Raw genomic sequence first — 17,921 nt, forward strand, 5'->3', positions numbered from 1 at the left:
TTGCACAGTAAAGCAGTATATTTATATCTACAGAACCATAGAGAGCAAGCAAAACAAAATAAAAATAAAATACCCCTAAGCAGTCTAAATTGCATTGCAAATAAAACTTTATATTAAGAGATACATTTGCATACTAGAAAAATTAGATGTGAAACTTACAGTAACCACAGATCAAACCATTAAAAGTAAAAAGGGGTCCGCAGAAATCTTGATGGGGTGATGACTTAGAAAATACTTATTAAGGACTTCAAAATTTGACCTAATAATAGGATTTGCATGTCCAGTTTTAAAATGAAGCCCCGTGGAAGTCATTTTCTCTTGATACATACACATACTTCAGACTAATAGTAAAGGGAGAAACATGAACACATTAAAGATGGAATATACCATATAAGTATCCCAGAAGGACTTAACTGAGTTTAATTTAGATTAATAGGATACTATATAAATACTTCTTGCTTGTTAAGCACTTTTTATTAAGATATAACCACTGTCTAATACTTTTCCATCATTTACACTGTAAAAGCATAAAGAGAATAACAATTTCAAAAGTAATGAAATTCCATTTTCAGAAAAACAAGACATTCAAAGCTGGGTTTGTTTTTAAGAGTGTAGAGGTGGCATTCATGTCCTAATTTTAGCTCTTGAAAGGACAGTTTAATCTTGCCATTTAATCTAACCTTAACTAGATGTCTGTATTTCCTTTGCAGTCAGCGAAGAGCAACAAATACCTCCAACAAACATCCATTGTAAAAGAAGAGACTAGAGTAAGTGGATTATGTCACTCTCTGGCGATGTTTATATGTGTCTCCTCATTAATACTGAAATCATGAAGATGACAATCTTAAAGCAGACCTGACCCTTTACACAGCTGGAAGGAAGCTAGATGATCCTCAGCTCACAGTGTAGTTTTCAAAATCTTCAATCTCACGCTACTAATTATTTCAATATTGTAGGTACATTTGGCACTTAAGCACCTCTGAATGGGACATTGGTTGTCTTAAATCATCTAATTGGTTTAGATTCTGTATTTCCTGCTGTTTAGAAAAACTATTAAATGAGCATGTGCACTGGGACATGTTTGGGAAAGAAATCCAGGTACTAACTTGTCATTGGTTTATGTTAAAAGAAAAATATTAGCATACTCAGTTTCACCAATTATAGTGACAAGATATATGTGATTATTACTCTACAGAAAGAGTACACGCTATTTCTGTTACCCTGAGCCATGAGTAGGATTGATCACTTCCCTTTGAAACTAGTGAAAGCTACATATAGTGAGACCCTAGTTTCCAATTCATATTTCATGAATATTTGAGAAATAGCTGCTATGAACTGGAGCAGACAGGTGATGAAAGATAGAAGGCAAAACACCAATATTTAAGTATAGAGAGAAGTGTAAAGGAACAGTGATTGCTACTGGCAGAGAGAACTATTTGCATGTGCATTTATTTCTTGCAGAACTGTTTTATCTGAATGTTTTTTCCAAAATTAAGTGGTATATCTGTAATACAGTATACTGGGATAAAGAACTATTATTTGTATGGTGAAAACTGAGATTCAGGGAGGTTAGTGACTTCAGTCAAAAAAACATTCATCAGTGTGCTAGATTTCACTGTCAATGGGAACCATAAGCTTGACACATGCTTGGAGTTTTGCTCAGTCCAGACCATAATTCTTCAAAGTAGTTAGCAACTAAGATGAATAAAAGTTGCTATTTAATTGTGTACTATTTATTTCCATAGGACTTGATTTATTTATATAATCCTATCGATTGCATCTTTGTTTAACTCCATTACAATGCTATTGAGAATGAAAGAATTCAAAACCAACTTATTCTTACATTTAAAATCCACATCAAAACAGATTATTCTTGACACTTATAAAATGTGAGATAAAGATTTAAAAATACACTTTCTGATAGCTCCATAGTTACTTATTGTCACCCTGGACAGAGAGAATAACAGAAGACAAACAGTTATAGTGGTGTCTCTGACATAACAAAAAGTCAGGGAAGCTTCATGAATGTCCTTTTCCAAATCCTCTGCTCCTCTGCTAAAACATCTCTCAGATGATACAAGTTTCCTATGCACCTGTGAAAACAACCTGGTTATGTAACCTTGTTGAAAACGTATTATGTTTATTTTTTTCTATTTTTACTGATCCAAAAGCGAAGTATCCACTGAAGTGTGTAACAGTCCCTTCCTGCTAGAAGGAAACATGGTCAGAACTGCTTGCAATGACTGTGTCTCAGTAGCTAGGAAGTTCCAGTCTTGTCAAGTCTAAACATTTTCAGAAGAGGATCCACACACCCAGTTGACTAAATAATTTGAAACCTCAGGCTTTATGATATTCACCTATTACTCATTTCTTTTCTTTCTATTTGTTCTATATTTTTTTGAAGCAATGAAAATTCTCAGGGCAAAAGATCATCTTCCTAAATAGTAGGCTAACAGTAAGCATTAGATCAAAAGTGACACTTTACCTGAAATATGGGGTCAAATTCTGATTTTAAAAAGGGAAGTAGTATTCATGAAGTGACTCACGACCCCAGTGTAATCAGTGTGAGCAGAATAAAAATTCATTGTTTTGTAGCATTCCAAATACCATGGCTCCCCTTGTTACATATATCCACTTATGTTTAGGCACAGCCCTATTGCTTACCATTAAGGGCTGCTTTTATCTGATGAGTTTTGGTGATCTCCTTCCAGTTAAACAAATGTCAGTGATTAAAGTAAACAGAATATGATGAAAGTTTTTTTGAATCTTTTGCAATCTTCGACATCAAAACATCGTAATCACTGTTTTTCCTAAGGCTCATTCTCCTGCTCGATATCTTAATGGCATGTATTCAAATCCTACCATTTTCAGTTTGTGACAGCGTTTGGCTAACCACAGTATCGTCAATTCAACACCACCCACGGTTTCTTTCCATTTTGTACTGTCAGAAGCACATCAAGCAGCCTCTGAGAGTAATCACATCAAAATCGATTTTCATGGCTGAGAGAAAAATAATGGAAATTTCTCTAATGTAGAAAATGTATGTGTTCCTTTTGGTTAACCAAAATAGACTATATATCAGGACTGTCAAAATTAAGTTTTCTTAATTCAGTGCTCTTCCCCAGACTTGTGTACAAATTACAAGTCCTCACTACAGAATGTCTTTAACATAATATTCTGTTGGACTGCCTCAGTGTGGTTCCTACAAAATGAACAGTCTGCCAAAGTGATGGACTACAGATCATACCCCATATCAGATCCACAAGCAAATTAATCCAGGGGTTATAAACAGAATCCCTCAACCTATATTGAAATGGCCAGCTAGGACTTCAAACTTGCATGGAGCCTCATGATGTTACCGACTCTTGCACAAAGCCTACTGCAGGGTATAGAGGCCACACATGAAATCATGGGTCAGCTCTGTGCATCTGTAAGAAATGTGAGATTCTATGCAATATTGTGAAAGCAAGGCTTAACAAAACTTTCAAGAAAAATAATTCAACAAGGGTATGCTCTAAAGGAACAAGAGACTCTTAAATATAATAATTGGTTTTAATTGTTTGGTACCATTGTTGGAGAATCATGTTCAAATTTAGTTTGCTGTTCTGAATATGCTGATCATCTGAGACTGCTCTAATCAGTTGTGCAATACTATGTTCCAGAGTTAGATTTGCTCAGCTCCTTTAAATGGATTTGGAATGTTGAAGTGAATGGACATAAGCTTACTCGTAGCAGCCAGAGAGAAGAGGCTCAAATAGTTCATTTCCTGGGGTTATCTTAGAATTAGGTACCAAAGAAGAGACTAGCAGTAGTAATAGCCAGGCACATGTATTTGGGATGCAGCAAAGGCATTTTGTGTGGAAATACATAGGAATTTTCTGAAGATAGTTACAGATGGCCATGAATATTTATTAAACTTTGAAAATGGATATGGTAGTGACCTACATTCTTAAAACAGGACCAGTTAATTAATCTAAAAAGTGCTTTTTCTGGTGCATATGGAAAAAAATAGGAATGGCAGGTTTTGATTTAGAAAGGCTTTTGTTGTTGCTTTGCTAAGGAGACACTACGGTATAAATGGAACTATGATGTCGTGAGTGAAAACTCAGGTTAGAGAACTTTACCTAGAAAGTAGTTCTCAGATGAGGTTCTGCAACAGTCTGTTCTGGATTTTGTCCATTGTCACTAACAATTCAGAAAATAGAATAGAGAATATGTTTATTAAATCTGCACCTAATGCAAAGCTGAAGAAATAGTCTGAAAAATATATGTTGCTCTTTGGTAAATGTGAAGTATTAATGACAGGTAGGAATGAACAGCTGCATAGTACAAGAATCAGAGCAGCTGATCAGTTCAGGAATTATTCAAGAGAGCATAGAGGGCTACAAGGTGAACATGGGCAGCAACACCAAGCTGATACGAAAAAGGTTAGGATACATTAGGATACATAAAGAAAAGTATAACAGTAAGAGATGTGAAATGGTTCTTCCCGCATACCTTATCCTACTCAGGCTTAGTTAAAATAACACATCCAGATTTAGGTGCTGTGCTTCAGCAAGAAGAGATACTTGGAGAGACATCCAGGGCCGAGCAATCAGAATGAGCAGAGCCCTGAGAAACACGATCTAACAGAAAAGATTGAAAGGCTGAGTTATTAAACTTAAGAAAAACTGTCAGGAGACCTGACAAGACTGTTGCAAAGTGCAATGGAACAATAAATTCTCCATGATAGCTCACAGGCTAAAAAGAGATGATTGTAAATTACAACACTGAAGACTCAAGTTACAACTTAGGAATGATTTTCTAAATATAAGGCAGTGTGGAGATGACTGAGCTTCCACTGTCAGGGACCTTTAAAAACAGGCTGAGCAAGAACAGCACAGATTTAGCAGTTCTGACCTATAACCAAAGAGGTGGACCAGAGGAAGCTTTTTCCAACTCTATCTTTTATATGAGCTCATGACTGTGCACTTAAGCATCTGTGCACAGGTACTTGGACAGGTCTAACCAATTAACTTGGTCATCATGGTATGCAGCATCTCTTAGTGACAGAAGCACCTGGAAAAAACATCAGGTGGTATTGTCAGCTCCTGCAGTTTTACACTGGCTCAGCTCCTGAACTCATACGATAACAAGAAAACCTTTCTTCTCACAGAGAAGGAAAAAAGTATATTTCTAATCTTGCCTTTGTGAAGAAGAACTTGAAAACTTGTCTCCAAATAGCTTAAAAAAATCAGATGACAAAGAAAAAGGGACAGTGTTTCTACACCATTAAATTCTCATGGTTTGGGGGGGGCCTGACTCATGGTTTTTCAATGGAGTTGGCATTAATGGTAATGGACTAATTTGAATAGACAAATTTAGAAATTGATATTCCTGAACTTCCTATTATAGAGAAGGCAATACTGCCTGAACAGCAGGTCTATTTCAGGAAATTAAAACCTCCCCATATCCTTTCAGATGACTTGATCGTTTCTACATTTCAGTCAATGTTACACAGGGGACATTGCACAATGCTTAACATGATGGCAGAAAATTCACCTAGCAGAGAACTGTGAAGGCACAGTGTGACTACTGAAAGACTCTCCAGCTGGGAACAGACATAATGGGGGCACAAGGAATTCATTCTTGGGCAATCTCTGTTGGGAAGTTGGTGCCTCAAATTAACAGTACTTCTCCCACAGGGTGCATCTAGGTAGAAAGTGCAAGCAGAAGAGCAGCTCTCTTCTGCACCAAGCAGGCCCAGACATTTGCATTCTCAAAAGACACGTAAGTTAAAACATGTTATAGATGTCAAATGTGAGATTGGTTTAAGGGAGTTTCTGTCTGCAGAAACACAGAGAGCACAGAGGCAATTTTTTTTAAAAACCCAAAACAAGCAACAATCAAAATCCTTTTCTCTTGAATAATTGTGATCTTCACTATAAATTTTATTTTCCTTCTTTCACTGTATTTCTTTGCTGAATGTGTCTATTTCTACTTTCCTGGAAATAGGCATTTTCTCTCCTTCCTTCCCTCCTTACAGATAGAGAGAGATGGAAAAACCAATACTACGATAGATCACTTTCACAGGACGAAAAATAGCAGAAAAGATCTTTCTGATTAAGTAGTCAATCTCTTGCAGCACTTCCTTCATTAAGACCTGGAATAAATGTCATGCATGTTTTACAAAGCTTTGATTATATTATTATCATGGTTGGGGCATTTTAAAATGCTACTTAGCCTCCACTGGACTTGGTCAGCATTTACATTATCAAAGCACTTCTATGAGATTGCCTCTTTCCACTTTCACAAACTTGTATGAGGCTCAAAATGCAAGCACACCACAGAGATGTCTTGACTACTGCCAGCTTCTGTCTCCTGAGACTGGATATTTTTTTCTGTACCTTTATCTCTACATTTAAAAGGTCTTCCTGTATCTCACATCTTCCCCAGACATTGCTAATCAACTTGTCCTTTGGCTTCTTCTTTGCTAAGATGAAAAAAATGAGTACTGTAATTCTCTCTAAGTGAGCAGTATTTTTCCCACTCTGAAGCTTTTTCTGTAGTATGTTTTCCAAAATCTCACCCAATTTTTATCATCCTTCTGAAAACCCAAACTTCTCAGAAGACTCCAGCTGAGATAGCCTTTCCATTTTGCTCCTCTTGCTTCAACTATTATCAATAAGGCCAGAAGCCACTGAAACTCCACTGACAAGCAATAGCTGTCCTGCTGCTTCCACTGCAATTGCTTGTTTCTTGAACTTTTCAGTGCACCAGAGAAAAGCAAGAGAATCTCTGGAACATTCAGAAATGCAAAGAAAGGGAAAGAGTGATGTTGTTCCTTTGATGGAGCAAAGAAGCTGTGTACACCCACATCATCTCTTAGCTTAGTGTCTTCTTAGAAACAGCTGTGATCTGAATCCCTGACAGGGAAGGTACAACAGTGGGAGTTTGGGCTCCACAGCTGCAGGGAGGGGAGATTCTTCCTGGAAATCCTTGGAGCACAATGCTGTGCTCCCAGAGCTGGATTTAACCCACAGAATCCAAATATGCCCTCAAGTTATATCTAAAAAGGAGGATCCTCCTTGCAAATGTTAAGCACAGTTATAATGATTCGTACATAAAGAGTAGAGACCACAGAGAAAAATCTATTATTGTTGCTGCAAAACACAGTAGCAACTCATGAGAGTTTTACTTTTATTATTCATGTTGCTATTAGGAGTTGCATTATTACTAGATCCTAGCTGGCACAGATGGCTGCTGTGCTTTGAGGTCTGCTTTAGTCATGTTTTTAGCTGCTTTTTTCTACAGATTTTATAGGGTTTGGGCTGATTTTAGCTTCCTTCATTTGCTTGATAATTGTTTTGGGTTTTGTTTTAGTTTTTTTCTTAATTAGCAGGAATATGTTCATGTTTATAGTGTGCTTTATTCACTCTTTTTGAACTTGTGGTAACCAGAATCAGCAATGCAATTACACCTTCTGTTGTTTGTGTGAGACTGGCTCAGGCCAGATGCTTTGATGGTGGCAGCGGTTTTCCTGGAAGGTCAGTATCAATTTCCTGGCACTGATGGACTGGTATTTCTCACCTATTGATAACTTTCCACCTTGTGTACCATCCTTCTCAGCATCACTTCTCTTTACTGCTAGAGAGAGGAGGAACCTCTCACCTGAATGTTTCCATTCTCCTCAGACCCTCTGTCAAATCACTACCTAAACACAAGTGATGGTTTCTGCTTCCTGAGCTCCTCCACAGGTATACATATTCTCATCTCAGCCACTGCTGCTATATTTTGCTTGCCTAACAGGTTATCTGCATGCAGTATCTTCTGATTTCATGTGCCGTCCATTTATTGCCTTAGAAATAATAAGAAACACCAGGAGAGGGTTACTTGTATTGCTGTACCTGGTCAGCTCTTGTTGCAGGTGTGACTGAGCAGAACCTACTGATAAATGTTTATGGTCTGTTAGGCAGAAATTCAGGGTCAATCATAAACAGCTGTGTCTGCCCTGTGGTTTGCTTTGGCTACATCATCATAGTACAGTGATAAGAGATCTGGGAATGAGTTTCGGCTTTCCTCTGAAATGGAGCACGTGAGCTAGGAGACAAGCTGTGGTGTGCTCCTATATGCCTCCTGCTCTGCAGGGTCAGTTCATGACCCTCAAAGTCAGACACAGACTGACTTGTAGACCTGAAATACATTGTTTAGTCTCCATCATGCAAGGTGTCCCCACACTTACATGCCATACTGTGGTCTTCAGTAATTTCCCGTAGTCCTGTTCTTTAATTGCTAAATGTATTAGGAGGTTCTGATTGGGAGGATTCACGTTAGGAAGGTGAAAGGTTCAGGCAGGAAAGCTTCAAATACTGCCAATGGTTGCACTACCTCTTCTCTTGCTTCCTCTGAACACCACCACCGCCCATTTTTGACAGGTAAAGAAAGGGTTTAAATATAAAGTTTAGGAGTGAAATGTTTAATTTCCTTTAAAAATGAGAGCTTTTCAGGTGTCTGTGTTAAAAATTAGTTTTGAAAATCTGTGGATCTCAACTCTCCAACTGCAGGAGGCAAGAAATTAATTACTGTTGTCACAACGTCATAGGATAATTTTCAGTGTTATGATCAAAGGTAAAATATCTTGAAAAGGATGCGTTAACTGATAGTAATTGGCTCCTAAACTTCTTCCATAGGATTTGAGTAACTGTATAAAGTCAGTGGCAGTGGTTTGTATGCTGTGACAGGGTACTGGGTCCCTTAGCTTTTACCTGCTCTTCACATTATCCTGACTGAAAGTCTATGAGCCAAAACTATAATCCCAGCTCCAGATGCCCCCATAATTTGGATCTGGATAAAAATTTAGCAGATCAGGCCCATGTCTAATTACATCAGACAAATTATTGGATAATTTCTTCTGCTTTACCTTTGCAATTCACTGGAGCAGTTAATTTCTCCAAAAGCAGGCACATCCTTTCTCATTAGAAATTCTTTTTTGGCCTTTTTCATGTGAGTTTCTTATTATTAAACACAGACATATGCACACACACACACTCAAAGTTTTGCTTTCATCATATTAATGCTACTTAAGAGAATATGAGATGTTTAACAGAAATTTGGCTTTAGCCACGAGATAATCTGCCACTTCATGGAAGAAAAAGAACTACATTACTCTGTATGCTTCCATGGAACAGAGCTGATGGGCAGCAAGGAAGAGCTGGAAGAGGACAGCACTGACGGCAACTGATTTGAATGTCCACTTTGTGGTGTCATGGAACAGAAATGTCTGATTTCTCTTTTTGAAGTTTGTGCTTCTTTCCTGCCTATGATGGAAGTGAGGTATTCATCAGTTGCTAGCTCTGATATTTATATTACTTTTTTATATTACTTATTTATATTACTTTTCTTTCTCCTTTGTATCTCTTTTTTTTGCTGCAGGTACACCCCAACTCATTATTTCTAAGACCCTATCTGAAACAGGTTTCAGCCATCCCTAAGGGTACAAAGAGATGCTTAAGGTACAGAAAGGTTACAGTCCGGTGCAGATTAAGTAGAAACAGAAGCAAGATGTTTGTGCTAGGTAGAAGTGCCAGGCTATGGTTTTATGGTCACCCAGAGGCATAGTCAGATATAAAGCTCTGGGTTCTTTTCTGCATTGCCCTTTGGTTCTCTTTCCTCCCATCCATACCAAAAAAAGAAAAATCTGGAGAAAAAGAAATCGTGTTTTCACAAAATATCCCAGAAAAAGAAACCTTAAATATCATTCTGCTTTGCTTTGTATTGATTGAGCATTGTATTTTTTTAAGTGAAGAATCCAAGGGATTTAGTCTGAGACTTCCAGGGGACTAACAGTGGCACCTATACATTTTGAAGCTGTTGATTGTGATTTTTTTTCCAAGTTTCAACTATTTTATGAGCGTTATTACTTAGGAAGTTCTGGCCCCTTAACTGAGCTGCAGACCTGCATGCCTCTCAGTTGCATAATATTTTAGAAATACATGCTTCATTGAAATGCCATTGATTTTCAACTAAAGTGAAAATGCCCTCATTTAATGCTTTCTTAAGAGAATTATAAAAGAGGCTGGAGAGGGTTTGGACAAAGTCATTATTAATTGCATATCACAAAATTTGGATTTATATATTTTTAATGCAGAAATTCTTCACAGCTCCTCAATCAAAACACTGCTCTAACATTATGTCTAATTTTATAAATGGAAAAACCCTATTTTGTTCAAGACTTTCAAATTCCTTTGCTTTGTTCAACAAACCCTTATACTTGCTGTGAGGGGACTGCTGATTGCTTTGTCAGCAAGACCAATGATATTCAATCTTTGATTTCTGATTCATTTGCTTCTTCCTTCCCTTTGATGAACAGAATAAATGTCTAGCTTTTTCCTTTCCTTTCAAAAAAATTTCTCTCGCCTCTCACTTCCTTAGCAGTGAGAGCATTTTATGTGAAGCATTCTGCCTGTTTTTTGGAGTATCTCTTCCTCTTTACTGAGCTCAGAGCTGGGTAAGTACTTTACAGTATTTCATTAAAGGAAAGAACATTTTCTCTCTGTCTGTCATTGGCTCTGATGTTAGGGCGTCAGCTTTGCCTTTGACCACGATGCTCTCTGGCATACCTTTGGCTGTTTGCTCAGGCCTTTGTGTTGGCTTTGCTCTCTGCGGTGGCCAGGCCTACCGCTGTTCTGGTCGACAGTGGTGAGAAGTTCTGAAACAGGTTGAACATGAAGGATACTGTGAGATTATGAAGGGAATCTTGGAGCAGGGCCTAGCAGTTACCATAAATTGGGCCCAGTTGACCTTGATGTTGTCATATAAGCTTCATCTGGTCCCACAGGATAAGGCTACAGCTTAGTTATGAGCACAGAAGAGTACCTTAAGGGTAAAAAATCCACCAAACACTGTGAAAGTGGTGACAGCACCCTTGAGAGGGGTAGGTGGTGAGCAAAAGCAACAACAGCATTCAGCTTTCAGGTGTGGGAGCAACTTTTAAAAAGCCAACTAAGAATAGGCTGTTTCTACCTGCTCCAATGACTGTCAGCAGGCAGAGAGCCTGGGGATGCCACAGATGAGCCCTGGGAGCACTCACCATGTGGTCCCAGCCCCCACACTGTCCCCATGCCTTTCCTCCCAGACTGCGTAGGGGCCATGAATATGGTCAAAGGGTAGAGAACCTGCCCCATGAGAAAAGACTGAAGGAGTCAGGTCTTTTCTCACTGTAGAAGAGAGGGCTCATTACAATATTCAGGCAGGTCAAGGCCAGCTAAAAGGAGAACAAAGTCTCTCTTTTCATGAGGAACCACATGGAGAAGACAAGAGGCAATAGGTACAAATTGCACAAGGAGAGGTTTCATCTTGAAATAAGAAAGGAATTTTTTACAGTAATTTTTACAATAATCATTCACTGGAACAACTTCCCCAAAGTTCCTGGAAGCTTCAAGATGTAATTGGACAGTCTGCTAGTTAAAATCACTTAGGCTCCCTTTCTCACAGAAGGGTGGACCAGATGGTCTGTCCATTCCAACCTGGGGCATTCTATTGTTCTCTGCAAGAAGCAGAGAGGTCACCTAAGTGAGGGTGGTGAGGCCCTTGCACAAGTTGCCCAGAGAAGCTGTGGCTGCCCCATCCCTGGAAGTGTTCAAGGCCAGCTTGGACAGGGCTTAGAGCAACTTGGTCTAATGGAAGGTGTCCCTGTCCATTGCAGGAGGGTGGAAATAGATGATCTTTAAGGTCCCTTCCCACCCAAACTATTCTATCAGTCTATGAATCTATGATAAGTCACAATCACCTGTATCTGGCATTAAAGTGTTTGGTATCTGAGTCTATAGTCTCCACACTGTCATTTGGTCTTAACTGTGACCCAGGCTCCTGAACTTATATCTTATTAACATTTTAGAAAATCCCAGACACATGTCAAATTCAGTGCCAAACAAACACATGGCAAAAGACAGTTCTTTTCTTCCTGGGTGTGGTTTAAACCAAAACAAAGTGGATACCAAATGGGAGGAATGTGCTACCTGGATCTCAATTTACAGATGGAGAATGGGTGTTCTGTGAAATCACAGAATCACTTAGGTTGGAAAAGACCTCTGTGGTGGTTTGGGCTAGGCCTTCCTTGGTGACCAGTTTGTAACCAAGGAAGGGTCCAGATCTACCCAGTATTCCCTACGATTTTTACATAAGCCCGACTATAAGAAGAAAGGAGGGAAGGCCTTCGCTCTCTTTCCTTCCGGCGGCTTGGAGGTGCAGGTTCCCTGCTGTTGAGTCTGCCGTGTTGGGGAGCGAGGCCTGGTAAGGCCTTGTCGACCTTGGGAGGCGGAGGCTGCCGGAGATCGTCCCGGAGCGACTCTCGGTTGTCCCAAGGAGAGTGGTGGGATATTTCTTTGCTAACTCTTTAGTTACTAGATCTTGGGCTACTGATTTGGATATATATATATTTTAGTTTTTGTTGCCTTTCCCTTCCCCCTTCCCTTTCCCTTGTGAAATTGTATATAATTTAAATTGTATATATTTCAATTGTAACATAAGTGTAAATATATTTATATATATCACTTTAGCTGTCTCTCTCTTGTTTCAGGCTTTCTTAGTTGGTTGTTTTTCTCCCTCTTCTCCCTGAGGTTTTTGGTGGGGGGGGGACACGACTTCTTGTGATGAGGTTTGGAGACTTGGCAGGGAGCCAGCTTCAAACTAAGTGCCAAGTCCAGTTGTTTCTTGAACACCTTCAGGGTTGGTGACTCCACCACCTCCCTGGACAGTCCCCTCCAATGTTTAGCAACATTTTCCATTAAGAAATTCCTGCTAATGTCCAACCTGACCCTCCCCTGGCACAGCTTGAGGCTATGATCTCTCGTCCTGTCACTAGTTGCCTGGGAGAAGAGGCCAACCCCTACCTGGCTGCAACCTCCTTTCAGGTGGTTGTGTAGTGTGATAAGGCCACCCCTGAGCCTCCTCTTCTCCAGGCTAAACAACCGCAGCTCCCTCAGCTGCTCGTCATAGGACTTATTCTCTAGAACCTTCACTAGCTTCATTGCCCCTCTCTGGACTCACTCCAGCACCTCAATGTCTTTCTTGTACTGAGGGGCCCAGAACTGGACACAGTAATCAAGTTATGGCCTCACCAGTGCTGAGTACAGAGGTAAATGAGCAAACTTATCAAGGATTGGGCAGCATGTCTGAGAAAACAGGAGTTAAAGCTCAGCAATGGGATCACAACCATCTTATGTTACAATTGTTATAGCTAGTCCTACTGGGCTAAAGTATGTTAAAAGCAGAGTTCATATGATCTATAAAAGAGTTATACTATAATTTATTTGATATGAACTACTCAAACACTAATAATTTAGCTAATAATAAAATTTTTGACCAGTGAATTCTTGACCACTGTGCTTAATAGTTTTGAAAACACTTGTGCTCTCTCTGAAACACTGAGTACAGCTGTCTGCTACCTACCTCAGTAACTACTGACCTCAATAGAAAAATACCATGGCTCGTTTCAGAGGGAACACCTCGTCAGATTTGGGTTTGTATCATCTCTGGACAATGAAGTGTGAAGGCTTCCTTTTTGTCATGCACCTCATTGGACAACACAAATAGCAAGCTTTAGGCACAATTCTTGCACCAGGACTCATTATCTCTGCTCCTAAAAAACCTGTTTATATCATTTGGGTCTATGGAAATGTGAAAGAATATGTACTCAGAGGTCTGCAGATGAGGCCGAGATCGCAGGTGTATCATAACTGTGGTATGAGCTTTATAAAAATCTCTGCAGTGTGAGGAAAAAAAATCTAAATATTGATTGCAAGGTTTGATCAGTTGCATTTTTCAGATGAAATTTCAATCTGATTTGTCGTTATTGATTTTTTTTCTTGCTCTTTGAGTAATTATTTTCAGTTATTCTTAGCTGATTGCCTCACTTTGAACTAGTATCAGATATCAGATTTAGGAGTTTTTATTTAAATGTGAGAAAATATTCAATTTAAGAAGGATTATAAAGTCAGATCTGAAAGAGAAGGCTGGTATATATCCTTCTGGGGAAAAAAGAAAACAGAAGCACTTTCTACTTCCCAATATGGCAAGTAAGGCCATTCAAAAGTGTGAGAAAAGTAGAACATGTTTTATTATGTTCAAAGGTGCAAGATAGCTTATCAAGTCTTTAATTCATCACAAGCTTTACAGTGCTATTTACCTAGATATTATTTCCAAATATATCCAGAACATTTGTAAATATGTAATGACATATCTTTATTGCAGTAGGTGTTCTGCATGATTCAGCAGGATATTGAGTAGTATACTCAAAGTTTGCAGTTATATCAGTAACGGTCTGTAAATCTGAACAAATGACATACTGAAATAAGATAACTTTCTCTCCTTAATATCTTCATAATCTGTTTCTATTTTTTTTTGTTCTTTCTTAAAAAGAGGGCATAGATAAGGTTAAATGCCTCCCGATTAAGATGGACTTGTTCTGAAATCTGTGTCTATTGCCTCTTGTTCCATAGCACACCTACAAGAGCCTGACTCCATATTCTCTACATCTCCCCTAGAGGTGACTAAAGACAACAGTAAGGTCTCCTCTTGCCTTCTCTTCTTAAGGCTGAACAGACCAAATTCCCAGTGTTTGCATCAAAAACCTCAGCTCCCTGAATAATTTGACTTTAGAACTCTTCAGGGTTATGAGGACAAAATATGATAAAGTTGTATTTCAGGGTGACATAACTGGGATTTCTTAAATGATGTTTCAGAAACTGATAAACATGATTGTGTTAGGAGAATTGAAGAAAAAAACTTGTATTATGCTCCTCTGATTAATTACAGAACTGGGAAAAATAGCAGTTTAAAAGAGATTTAAGATATTTGCTTGCACAAGCATTACTCACAGCTAGCTTTATTTTTTAAGTATGCAATTTTTCTGTCAGTCTATAATGTGGTACTGTGACTGGGTAATACATCTTCAGGCTTTACAGACTCTTGGTATGACATGGTCCTTGAGACAGTAGATCTTAATAGATCCTTCTGCATTAATCCTGACTAATGAGCAGATGAATAGTTAATTAAAAATGCTCCACACAGACTTAGTCAACCATTGCAGCTTCTCTGTGTTTTGTGCTTTCTCATAGATGAACAGAACTTGCATTTTTTCCGTTAGATCATGATGGTTCAAAAAGCTCCATTACAGTTTGCCAGATTGCTGATCTATGAACTAAACAGTATTTAAATATTTCCTGATTTGATTTACTCAGTAGTATATGATCTCCTATGCCTTCACTAAAACCATATAGTAGAAGAGCCATTATGTCATTTCTTTAGTGACTGATCTAGAAGATCATTAAGAAGTTTTTCATTCTCTAGGAATTAGGCTTTAAGGGCTTGATTTTTTTCTAGTGTTCTGGCTGCTGGTGCTCTGCACAGGGGGAAGCCGTTTGACATGGACAGTTCTTCAAGTGCAATATGTACAGCATGAAACCACAGGCAGCAACCCATATCCAGTTAAAATTAGGTCTTTTCTGTCTAAGGAGAATCCCGTTTTTACCTCCTGAGTTATACATTCACCAGCTTCTGATGACACAGCATATTTTAAAAGTGCTAGCAGGTGAGAAAGGATGCAAAATGACAGGAGTTTTGAGTCATACCAAGGAAAGTAGCCCTTCCCTCCTTATTGAACTCTGAATAAGGTTCACTTGTGGGTAAAACTTCTGCTAATGACCCACGGAAAACAAGGAAAGAAACAGTTGTAATAGGCCAGGACCAGAGCTACGAGCTCACCCAGGAGTTTTACTTTTAAAAATATACAAGGCTCCAAAAATTTGCCCATCAGTTCTTTAATACCTTGAGGTAGCATAGGGAGAGGATGCTGCACACATTTTCTCAGAAGATACTTTTACTGATAATTTTGGAAAATATGGGAGAAAATAAGAGATCTTGGCAAAAGTTTAAATGGGTAACATGCAACCAAAACAAAGCACTCCACAAAGCTCTAACTTGGCACATGCTAACCCATAAAACCTAGCAAACTCCAACCCACTCAATTTTAAGTTACCCAAAATATTAACAAAAGAGATTAAGAGAAGAATAAGAGAAAAATAGCTGCCACCAGAATGGCCTGTGCAAGTCCAGCTTTCACACAGTGGAGGTAGGTATCAAGAGAAATGGAGACCCATGTGCTGCTGGTTTTATGTACTCTGTCCCCCTGTGGCCACCCCTCCCTGGCAGGACATCTGGCTCACTGGCCCTTCTGTGGCTCTGGGCTGGAGTGAGGGGTGGTGTAGCCATTCAGAGGCTGGATTAGGGGTCCCAGGGAGTGTGGTGTGGGCAGTGCTCCCAGGCTGCCTTTGACTGACAGCTGCTCTGGGGCTGCCCTGTGAGGCTGAGGAGGCTGCCATGTGGGATACAGCCTGACCTCACCTCTGTGGGATTCAATCTGACCTTTCCCCCTGGACAAACACACACTAGAGTTAGTTCCAACCCAGTAATTAAATAATCCAGTATCTCACAACAGCAAAAGTAGTGTGACAGGTCTCAGATCTACAGAATTCGGATTCAATCACATGAAGATCTCAGTTATTCTAAGACTAATTTTTTGCAATTTAGTATTTAAGACATTTAGTCTTCAGTAGCAAAGGAATGGTCAAGTCTTCAGAGAGGAATAGACCAGACTCATATTTTCCTTTAGAGAAATCCACTGTGCTTAAGGAATAATTGTTGCTCTGATGAGCGATGATTCCATCTTGTTTCATTTAGCCAAAAACACCTTGTCCTTTCTCCAGCTAGGCAATTTTAGGCTACATCTTTAAAAGACAAGATATTTTAAGAGATTTTTCTCTAACCTTTGAAGTTGCTGTGCATAAATGCTGTACACAAACAATACATCTGTGAGAAATAAAGCAGTGTTTTGCTGAAGCCAGAGTGACTGTGGGGGCGGGGGGGGGGAAGGCTAACCCTTATTTCTTGCTTGTTGTTTAGATGTGGTTCAGACTATTCCTTGCGAAGTTGTTAAGAACCAATATGAAAGACTATGCTAAAGACTTGCCAAAAAAGGTAGACGATGAAGAGGGAGAGAAGGTGAGTCCCCGAGTACTCAGTCAATGGGAAAGGGGACAGGGACCACCCCCCACCGGGGCAGGAGATTAAAGGTCCTCCATTCTGATGTGTGGGTGTGTCTCCCTGGAGAGACACACCCGACTTAGTTGATTCGTTTAATAAAGTAGTTTTGCATCAATGACTTTGTCCCCTCTCAAATTTATCAAGAAGTGAGTATTTCTCACACATCCAAGCAAGGATTATTGTTATTTTTGAACTACCAATATTATATTACAAAAAATGCATCAAGCCAGTATCCTTGGTCAAGCCAGTCACTTTGGATCAGATCATTTGCCATGATAGTGCAAGTTGCCATTTGCCAAAAGTAATGATCAATTTCAGTGTTCATAGTTTTGAACAAAAATTCAACAAAACCTTTTTACCTCGAGATTTTGTATGGCTAGAAACAAATACCAGGTTCTCAAAGGAAACTACGAGAAATTACAAGGAGGATGACTAAGAAAAAACATGCCCATGCCAGAAAATTCTTTATATAAAACATTGCTTAGATCAAGTATGTACCTTAAGTGCCAAAATTTACTTCCCTTTTGGTTTAAAAATGTGTTCTGTCTAATAGAATGATATTTTGTGGAATCTTTTTCTATAGTTCAGATGCTTCTCAGTGGAATCAAATGCACTGGTTAGATTAAGTCAGAGTTTCTTGAGAGAGATTTGCTCAGTTGTAAAAAGTAACATTGTAGACAAAATTACCAAACCAGTAGAAATTAGGAAGAAATGAGTCATGGTCATTAACTTGCTTTAGAACTCTCATGTGTCAGAACCTAAATGTTACTCCTTGATAAATTCACCCAAAGTATAATATTGTACATGCAGTTAATAGCAACAAATGCTCTATTAGTAAAGCA

The 17,921-nt window shown here is 39.0% G+C and overlaps 1 long non-coding RNA gene across 2 annotated transcripts in view; it reads right to left on the minus strand.

The window, feature by feature from the left end:
• LOC116786367 overlaps positions 1–17,921 on the minus strand; it is a 71,704-nt gene that overhangs the window by 37,277 nt on the left and 16,506 nt on the right. Inside the window, exon 3 of one of the 2 annotated variants that reach the window (XR_004356896.1) lies at positions 10,599–10,687. The exons of the other annotated variant lie outside the window; for it this stretch is intronic. This is a non-coding gene — a long non-coding RNA (uncharacterized LOC116786367). The remainder of the gene's footprint in view (positions 1–10,598; positions 10,688–17,921) is intronic. 2 annotated transcript variants of the gene reach the window in all.

Source organism: Chiroxiphia lanceolata, chromosome 4, assembly GCF_009829145.1.
Source record: "Chiroxiphia lanceolata isolate bChiLan1 chromosome 4, bChiLan1.pri, whole genome shotgun sequence".
Classification (NCBI taxonomy): Eukaryota; Metazoa; Chordata; class Aves; order Passeriformes; family Pipridae; genus Chiroxiphia; species Chiroxiphia lanceolata.